At 41.0% G+C, this 10,284-nt stretch overlaps 1 protein-coding gene across 4 annotated transcripts in view; it reads left to right on the top strand.

Moving 5' to 3' along the window:
- Nucleotides 1–367: 367 nt before the first annotated feature.
- Nucleotides 368–10,284, top strand: part of OTUD7A (OTU deubiquitinase 7A) — a 98,696-nt gene continuing 88,779 nt past the window's right edge. For 3 of the 4 annotated variants that reach the window (XM_059482013.1, XM_059482010.1, XM_059482012.1), the window contains exon 1: nucleotides 396–624. The gene's annotated coding sequence lies outside the window, so the exon portion shown is untranslated. Of the gene's footprint in view, nucleotides 625–10,284 lie in introns of all 4 variants that reach the window. The other variant, XM_059482011.1, reaches the window with a different exon arrangement.

Genomic DNA, 10,284 nt, shown 5'->3' on the forward strand with positions numbered 1-10,284 from the left:
ACTGTAACCTGAATTAGACTTTCACGTCGAAATAGCATGCACATCTACAGCAGTAACTTACTGTAGCGTACCCCACTCTGCAGTGGGCCAAACCGGGCATGGCGATTTCCAGAACGAGCATGGGCACGGAAAGGAAGCAACGCTCCCCATCTCCCCGTGCCGCGGGACATCCACGGGGGGCGGAGGAGCGCTCGTGGTGCCGGGGGCTGGGGCCGCTCCGGGCCGCGCTCGGCCGCCAGCACCGTCCGGGAGGCCGAGCACGGAGGGAGGGAGGCGGCGCGGGCAGGGCCGTGCTGTGCCGCGGGGCGGAGCGGGGCGGAGCGCGGCTCCCCGGGCCGCTGCGGGCAGCCGGGGGAGGGAGGGCCCTGCGGCCGGTGACTTCATGAGAAGGAGGCGGCGGCGGGAGGTGGGTCTCGCTTTCCGTCTCCCGGTGCCGTCTGCAGGGCGGGCGAGAGGCGGCCGCTGCGCCGGGCAGCGCGGGCGGGGGACAGCGGTGACGGAAAGCGGCAGCTGGGGGGGGGGGGACGGCAGCGCTGGGTTGGCTCCCTGCCCCCCTTCCCCCTCCCGGCCGGAGGAAGATGGAGCTCGGTTAGCGAGGGCTCGCGGGAGGAGCGGCGGGAGCAGGTAAGCGCTGCCACTCCTCCTGCCGCGGGCGGCCGGGCCGGTGCCGTCGGCGCTGCCGTGCCCTTGCCCTGCCCGCGGCGCCCCGGCCGCAGGAGCTGTCGCTGCGCGGAGCCGCGGGCGGGCAGCGCCCTCGGCCGCAGCCCGTCAGGGCACGGCCGGCGCTCGGAACCCCGCCCGCCCCGTGCCGCGGGGGTCGTGCCGGGGATGCGGGCAGGGCTGCCGGCTCTGCCCCCGCCCCGTCTCCCCCGGATCATTGATGAGCTCCGGGAAGCGCTTCTGCATTGCAGACTCGCTTCGCTCCTGCATTCGCGGCTTCTGCCTCTACAAGGAGCGCGTTCCCTGGCCGGGTGGTTCGGTGCTGCTCGGGCAAGAGGCCGATTCGGGCAGGTGGGATGTCCTTCTGTGTTTCTTAGACCATGTCAGGACATTTGGCAGGATTGACCTCATTCGATAACTATTAGATGTACATATGATATTTGTTCTTCTTCTGAAACAGCTGCAAAAGGGGGGTGCTGCCTGGATTTGCGGGAGTAATGCTCATTAGGAGTTCACAGGGTGCACTATAGTGCAGTGAGATATAACGTGTATATAAAACATAATGCAGTGAGGCACACGACCTTACATAATCTAAATTTAAGAAGCTCACTACCCCTACGCTTACCCTGGAGACTGTAGGAATATGTCTGTTCTAAGTCTGGAGACTCGTTCGGTACCTGTGTGACATAAAGATGCACTGTGCCCTCTGAGCCCGTTCTGAAAATAAAAGGATAAATTGTTGACTACTTTTGCTGTAGTTCTGTCACAGTAAGTTCCTCAGTGCTGGTCAGTGTCTCTCACACACAGTGATATTCATGGCTACGTGGGCATACACAGCTTCCACAGCCAGAGGGAATGGTCTCTTCTGTTGTCCCTTGGATGTGCCTTTAAATTGACCGGCTAAAACACTGTCATATTTTAACAAACTCTTGAGGCTTCTCTCCCTGGGCCTGAATAGTGCTCATTTTCTAGCATATGGATATAAATTTGATGTAAGCCGAAAGAAACCTTTCACACTTTTCATTTGACCTTCACCATCTCAGACAAATACTCAAAACAGATGATCAGGGAAAGTATTTTGGAGAGGCCTGGTTTAAAATATGTTGCTGGCTGCAACGTATGCAACTCATACCATATCTAGGATGACATACAGTCAGTGTTCTGAGCTCTGTATCAAAGGGAACTAATGTCTGATACATTTGGCCCACATTTTATTTTAACTTAGTCCTTACAGATGACATTGACTTTAATAAAGGTTGCTATGGCACAGATTTAAAACAAATTGTATTAAGCTTCTGGAATTGAAACTGCTGTTGATAGGAGAAGTGTTGTTTTATTATTTACAATCTGTTATTAAAATATGAGTGTGTTAGCTGTTAGGGCTGGATCTGGCTCTGTTTTCTGCTGTTGGTGTGAATTGACTATATGGTCCCTTTCTATGGATGGAGGCCAGATTTTTCCCTGGTATGACTGTGCTGCTCACGCAGGGGCAAGCTAGACTTCCATTTGAATCTGGAATAGAGATGAATATCAGTGCCTACCAGCCTCTGGAACCCTTTTATTGCAAGGCTGCTTTTGCTAAAGCTGTAACGTTGGTGTGGAGTACAGAACCTCTGTGGGCTGTGTGTGCCCACACAGCAGCAGTCGTGGTATGACGTGGGGTAGCAATGGCACCTTTGTGAGTCTGGTTCTTTTGTGGTACTACATTTTCATGTCTGTAGTTTTTACAAGAAACTCAGTCATCTCCAGGACAGCTTAATTCAGGTATAATATAGCAATGTTAAGGGAATTAGACTGGGTAGGGATCAGGTCTTATAGAGTCATATTTTTGTGTGTGTATAGTGCAAATGTAACTGATTGTTTGCTTAATAATAATGTATCTGGTTTTGGAAAAGGTTGGTTTGGGTTTTTTTGCCAGTGGATTCTAGAAGATTTTAGTCTTGGTTTAATCAATACTTATTCATGTAGAGGTGATGCTGGCTGGATGTTACAGACTCCAAAGAACTGTGTAGTGAGCAGGTAGAAAAGTACTGAGTCTTCCCTACTAAGCCTCACTCTGCATCTTTCAGTGCCCTGGCACATCTCTCTTATTGTCATGTTGGCAGACTCAGCAAAAAGGCCATTCAGTGAAGGGGACTCCAGGTAAGGCATTTCATAGAGCTGTGCACAGGCCGGCTGTGAACACTGACTGATGTTACTTGTGCAACCATTGTGCTAATTGTTGTCATAGTTTGTGTTACTTATTTAAAAATTATGGAATCTATGTTTTAACCAGCATTATACATGGAGCATCTAATTTAAATATAATCCCTGTGGCGTTTTCAGATTATTTAGTCTTGTATGAATTCATTATATCTGTGTTATTTGGGTGGGGGGGGGGAAATGTTTTTATTGAATTTATTATATTTATATATAAACTCAAGAATTAAAAAGATGTGTATATCATTGTGCTGTCACATACTGTTATTTTGCCTGTTCTTGCCTTTGGACCCAGTAACCCTCTGTAGTCTTCATGGGAGGAGAAGAACACTTGCAAAGCGTAATTATGTATTGAGTTACACAGGAGAGAATGTTGGACCTGAGAGAAGGAAAAGACCAAGGGAACTAGCAGAATGTTTGTGTCCAGATAGTCTACTCTTCATATCTTGCAGTTTTTAATGAAGCCTCCTTCTTTAATATTTTCTGCATTTCAAAAACATAATGAAATCTGAAGCTCCTTTTGACTCAAATTTCGTAAGATATCTTGGGATTCATACTAAGCAAAAATTAAACATAAAATTAAACATAAATTTTAATTAAGCAAATGGTAGGCTTAAAATACCAGGTGCAACTGTTATTACATTGAGGACTGAAAACAGAAAAGGCTTTGTTGTTATTGAAGATTTTGTATTATACTGGTTCATTTATCACTGACATGATTATACAAGCATTCATAGGTATTTAGACTAAAGCATGGAGCTAAATGGTATGTGGACCTTCTAAACAAATAAATCAGGTTGCCCTAATGAAAAAACTGGGAGATTAACCTGGCTGCTTAGAAGGTCTGAAAATTCAGCTGTATAGACTTATAAAAAAGTAGTTTACCAGTTGAGGTGTGGTAGAAATACTGCGTGGATATTATATTGCATTTTCCTGTATTTCTTTTTTATTGTTTTCCTTAGGCAAAGCATGACACAAAACAGAAGTTGAGTAAGATGGCAGAACTCTTCTAAAATCCTAGGTGGTAATTGATTGGCTTTATTTTAAGGGCAGATTAATTAGTATATACATGTAAATGTAACAGTACAACACTTTCACCGTCATATTTTCTAGACTTTTTTTGTTGTCCTTCACCAGCTACTGACCCAAGGGAGGAAAAACTATAAATCTGACAAGCATGGAGGTACTGGAGATACGAGAGACTTGACTTACTGTTCTGTTTTCATATTGTTCTCCTAACATGACTTTTCATGATTATTTCTGAATTTAAGCAGTTTGAAAAGGCAAAGCTAATTGTGATGCATTGTAAGTCTCATTCTCAGTTTATTTAAGTTTCTTATTCCTCTATTTGAGGTCAGTGTTGTCTATTTTAGGATGTTGTTATGTCAGTGATTTTTAGCTGACACAATATAGATATCAACACAATATCTGTATTGGCATTATTTGCATTATTCACATTATCTGTATTTATTTAATATCTCTTGGATGGACATTTTGAAAAGCTTTAGGCTTGAAATAGAGAATTTGTTCAGCTTGCTTATTAGCTTTTATTAAAAGGGTTTATAAGTTCATTTATTTAGAGTATCTCAGCCTTTTGAAATACACTTTTAGTAAAAAAAAAATCCAGAAATCTCAGGAAAAAAGTATGAATTTGCTATAAGTTAGTTTGAAAAATTATTTTCTTAAGTATTTCATAGATGACATGAAGGAGTGCTGTTGCTTCCAGCAAGTATTTTTCAGTACTTGCCGGGCATTTTTCAGGCTGAGTATATTTGTAAATTCTTCATGATATATTTAGTAAAATTAGAATGCTTCCTGTTCTACATTGAAAATTCCTTTGGTCAGAACCCTGAGTTTTGCTGCTGTCTGCTCATGATTTCAGTTTTGTATGCAATGCTTCAATTTAGCCTGTACACAGAGCAAAGTATGGGGGTTTTGTACAAAGGGTAAATAGCTATTTTTATCTGTCAGTGTTTTGCAGATACTCAGTTCTCTACAGTGATTTTTTTTTTTCCATTTGCACATTCTCTTAGGATATGCTGAGTAATCATTTGCATTGAGTAGTTAATCAAGGAAGGGGCAAAACCCATGTAGAAACTGAGCAAGCTGTGGAAGAATTGTGACTCTCATTTTGGTCACAATGGTTATATTTCCACTATTGTTTTCAGAATTAGAGTAAGGAACACTGAGATCTTGTTCTTTAATTAGATGCTTGAAATATCACATTTCTAATCCTGATGTCTGCTGACATTAGTGGCCTCTGTCCTATGGAAATGTACAAAGTGGTTACTGCTGCATGTGCCCAGGAGATGTAATAGTGTGATGTTATCAGAAATGTGTGCGAATGCCTTTGATTAAAATGGCTAGCTGCCATGGTGATAGTGCCATAGAAACTGGTAAAATAATCAGTGCCTATTAGAAATCTGAATGAAAAATTCTTTTCTATTTTCTGTCTTTTATATTTCAGCACCTAAACAGGAATGAAACTCTGCTGATGTTGTATTTCTGATTGAAAAACATAGTGAATGAATTCCTTTGTATAGCGGAGCAGACTGGGCTCAGGTTGTTGTATTGGTACTGCTGAAACACTAAATGCATGAGTGACTGACAATTCAGTCATCCCTCAGATGACTTCTAGCCCCAAGAACAAGGGCACTGGGGTAGGAGACCTTTGTTACAGGGCTGATATTTGTTGTCCAGTCACTTTACTTTTTTCCATTGTATTTACTTTCTAAATAGTACAAGAAGTATAATTTCCTTCAAAAGCACTCTTCAAGCAAAGAAGGACTGTGTCCCATAGCCAGTGTGTGCATAGACATGGCACAGCAGTGGAAGACCTTTAATTTGGGAGCCTGAGTTTGTAAAGGGTCTTGTCTGACTCAAACTATGCAAATCTTGATTACAAGAATGCCCAAAAACATCATATAACACTAATATCTTTACTGGTTTAGCTTTTCTCATCTCTTTTGAGGTCTATTGCAACAAGAAACAAAGTGTGAGAAACAATGCCTGGCTTGCATTGCTCTGTCTCTGGTTGGGCGGAGTCATTTCACTGTTACTAATTAGTGACTCTGTGGGGTACTTACACCCCGTTAGAAATTGCTCAGCAAGGACATGGAGGGATGAACCCAGATGTATCTGTCTAGCTATACACTGATTAAATTTCTGTGCAAACACTGATGTTGCCTGCAGAGTTTCTGAGGTAGTGCAAAGGAGCTTTTATCCTGTGTTAAATAGTTTTCCCTCTTAGAACTGAGATCAATGTAAAGGACAGTTGCTTGATGGTGGTGAACTTGAGTTATTACTTAGATTTACTCTGTACTAAGCAGTAGACAACAGAAGAAAACACAGACTATCAAACTGTACCCTTAGATACAGAAATGATAACACTCTTTCTCTAATCAGAGTAACATACTTACCTGAGAACAGAACCCAGACCAAAGCATTGCAGATGGATGTGTCAGAAACAGTTTCAGATCTACCATCCCTTAACATCTGCCCATCTCTTACCTGAGAATATATAATACCCCAGTAGCTTCTATTTCAAGTTTTAGAGCTGTTACATTGTCAATTCTGATGAAGAGGAGGACATACAGGTGTACTAAATACGATTATGGTAATGAGACAGGATTGTTTTAGTATAAATAGAGCATTGCTTTAACAAACAATAATTAAGTGTGAAGCAATGAAATCACCTCCATGTCCCTCTAAATAACCTTTTACATATTTGTCTCTGGAAGAGTACAACTGGTTTAAGGGAAAGGCAGAGTATAAAGGGAAGGCAGATTTATGTAGTTTCAGCAGAAAGAATGACAAAGTATACAACCTGTAAAATTCACATGTGGGAAAGGTTCACTTAGTATGGTGTGTTCATCTGTTCTGCCAAGTACAGCTGAGTTAAGAGCTGGAGACAAGCTTCCCTTCAGAACAAATTAACAGAAGAACATATAATGGAGAAAGCCAGAAGGATAAGGTTAAGTAAAACCAGGTTGGCACACTATTTGCACTTTGCTAAATTGAAGCTGTTGGCTGGTAGGAAATTGCCATTGAAAAGTAGTATCCTTTTTCATTATCCCTGAGTACCATGCATTTACAAGGAGGGGATTAAAATTGGAGATTGTGAAGTTAACCTGAAAATTTAGAATTTCAATGAAAAATCACGAGAGCTGAAATGGTTTATATCAATGATGGTGTTTCATGTTTGGTTTTCTAGCAATCATAAAAATCAAGGTTCAAAGTAAAGGTATGGGACAGCATACCAATATGAAGTCATTTAGGGTGGCATTTCCAAGATTTCCACAGAGATTTGAGGCCCCATGAGCTACTCTCACAGCTTCTTGTCGTGTACAATTTTGATACCTCAGGATGCAGGTGAAGGAAAATCAGATATTCTACTACTGGACTTTTTGCAGTAGTACTTCTGTGTTGAAAGAAGAGGTGTGTGAAGGAATGAATTTTTGAGCCTTTTAGCTGGGACTGTCTCAGTGGCTGATGAGAACTGTAGAAGCAAAGTGTTTCTTAGCAATAGACAGTTTATGCCTTCAGGCTTCTTTATATGGATGCATATGAATCTCAGCTATACAGAACTCACATCTGTGTTTATAATTGAAGTTTTCTTAGATGTTTGTGTTGTGGTACAGTTCACTGTTCAATTCTTCAAGACAGAATTTCAAATAAACTAGGAAAAGTTGCTTGCACTCATATGAGTAATGCTCCTTTTCTGAGGTACCCAGAAGTGCTTTGCTGGTTTGCTTGGTTTGCTCTTTCCCTCATATTTCTCTCACTGTGTGTAGTTGCACTTGTATCTCTGCTCTGGCATTCCAACCTCAGCATGCCTAGTAGATAAGGGCTGTATAACAGTTTTGGGCAGGAAATACAAAGGTAGCTATTATTATTAGTGTATAGTCAGGCTGTAAATACCCAAAACAGAATTTAACCAGGATTATTAAAAGGATGTCTTTTCTTGGCAAGAATAGGAGGAAACGAGGCTGTGAAAAAATGTTATATGAAGGTTGTCTTAAGAAACCTCATGTAGAGATCTGTATTGTCTCCTGGGCAACACAGTTTACGTTTTTATAATTCTGCATTGTTCAAAATTTATTCTGACGTTGACAGGTAAAAGCCCATGCAGAAGAAAGAGCAGCATCATAAATCTAGAGCTGTGTTTTTTGTAACAATAATCACAACAAAAAACAACAAAAATACTTTGTCTCTCGCTGGGCTACATCATCTTTGTAACAGGAGATACCTGTTTCCTGTCCATTAATCCATCCCAAATACTGTTCTCTGTTCCTTTACCTTTCAAAGGGAATTCTCTGTGATTGGCAGAGGAGGATGTGTCAAACAGTGGCTAGTAGTTGGCAACTGAATCTCAATCCTTGTGGCTGGGAGAATTAATAAGAATTTTGTAGTAGGGTCCAAGTGTATTTGAACTGGTTTTGTGGTTAAAAACACATGCTACAAACTTTTAATTACTTATTCCACATGGGGGAATCTTTAAAGCAAGGCTGTGGCACTCACTGGCACGCGCCCCTCACTGCTCTGGTGTGCTGCTCATGAGGCTTGGCAGCACTCTGACTTCAAAAAGATGAAATTCTCATGTCTGCAGATAAGCATGGTGCACTCACCCTGGAAAACCTGATGCATGTGCTTCCAGTTGAAGTATTGCTGGCTGCTCCCCTCAGTGCTAATGCAGATCAGGTGCTTGATTATGAGCACACAAGGCTGCTAAGACCTCAATAAGCATGGAAACGCAAATCATTATCTTCTGCTACACCAGAGATGAATACTCACTCACCCTGAGCAGCTCAGTTCTAAGTGTCTGGAGTTGATGACATGTTTGCATCTAGATGATAATCTCTTGACTTTCTTTGATAAAGAATTTGAGAAACAGAGCTGTTATAATTTTCCTTCCTCCAGTTTTGTGTCCTAAAATATGCTTTACATGAGAAATGGCCCTTTCAAGAGCTATTCAGTTGTTAGTTTTCATTCCACATGCCTCTCATATTTAAGATTAAATATTTTCCTATCCAGTATAGAGAGATATGTACTTATGAGAGTAGATGTCTCTGAAACCTTTTGGTTGTCATTGAATGTATCTTTACAGAATGAAAAATGTGAAATATCCTTCTTTGGATTTCATAATTAAGTTTACTTCCATAAGAAGTTGATTTATTTTTGTGAAGTAAAGATTGGGAGAGCACATAATTTTACTGTATATTTTGGGTAGAAACAGTCCTATGACTGGCATTACCCCAATTATTTTCTTACAGAGGTTATAGTAACATGTGTATGTATGTTTTCTGTGCATCATTTTTCTTCTATATCTGAGACTTATCAGTGGAGGAGAAAATGATTCTGTAACAAATTCCTTGAGAGTCAAGCTGCCATGGTCCTTAGGAACTGGAGAAAAAGAGGTCTGGGGCTTTAAAAATGCAAAATCCATCCACCCCCTCCAGGCCACTGAAGTGGCCCTTCTCTTCTAGTAGAATAACGCCAAAAAATAGCCTTTAAGTTGTGGAGTTCTGAGTTTCTCTGGCAGAAAGTTACCTTAGAGGGAATAATTGTGGCAGTAAAATACATTTTGAGCTGAAATACCAAAAGAGTGGATGGACAACAAGCAGGTTTAGTTCACTGCTATTACCATTACTCTGTTCAAACCCATAAAATTGTCTTTTACTGTCAGAGAGCTGCAGATTAAGACCCAGATATTTTAAAACATGTCTCATGACTAATATCTATGAAAAAAGTCTATTTTCAGCTGTTTGAAATGATGCCATGTCAGTATATTCACTTTTAAAGTGGGGCGAAATGTAACTGTATAAAATAGTTTGCCACATAGGTGTGATTTCTGGAGATATTTTATCTCCAAGCCATATCTTTCTTGGATATGGCTATGGAAAATACATTATGTTTAGAGAGAGGAAGAAAAAAATAATAGATTTTCATGAAACCTGTAACTTCATCACTACTGTGTATTTTGCAGTCTTAAAAGCAGCTAATTTTAAAAGTGATTCAATGCAGTAGAGTAAAATCCTGAGATCTAGATGCAAAAATGTCTACTAAGTTAAACTCTAATTACAGTATCTTTTGGTTATCTTATTTGTTTTTATTGCTATACCATGATAAATTTAACCTGGTGTTAATTGTAGTTTTTTAATTTGAGATAATGAGCACTGCAGACGGGGGTTCACCAGGTGCCGTGAAGGTGGAAATGCCAAAGCAGAACTTCCCTGTCTGCACAGCTGTTTATGCAAAGTGTGACCTTTGTTTGATCTTCTAGCTTAAGTTACAAGGCCAATGAAATGCAGTAGCTGTAGATATAAAACTTTATGTACACAGTTATAAGGAGCTTTCACTACTTTTGAAAGAAAAGGATGTGGAAAAGGTAGTTGAAGACTTAGGGATGTGTTCTGGAAGCATGAG

This window comes from Ammospiza nelsoni, chromosome 14 (assembly GCF_027579445.1).
Source record: "Ammospiza nelsoni isolate bAmmNel1 chromosome 14, bAmmNel1.pri, whole genome shotgun sequence".
Classification (NCBI taxonomy): domain Eukaryota; kingdom Metazoa; phylum Chordata; class Aves; order Passeriformes; family Passerellidae; genus Ammospiza; species Ammospiza nelsoni.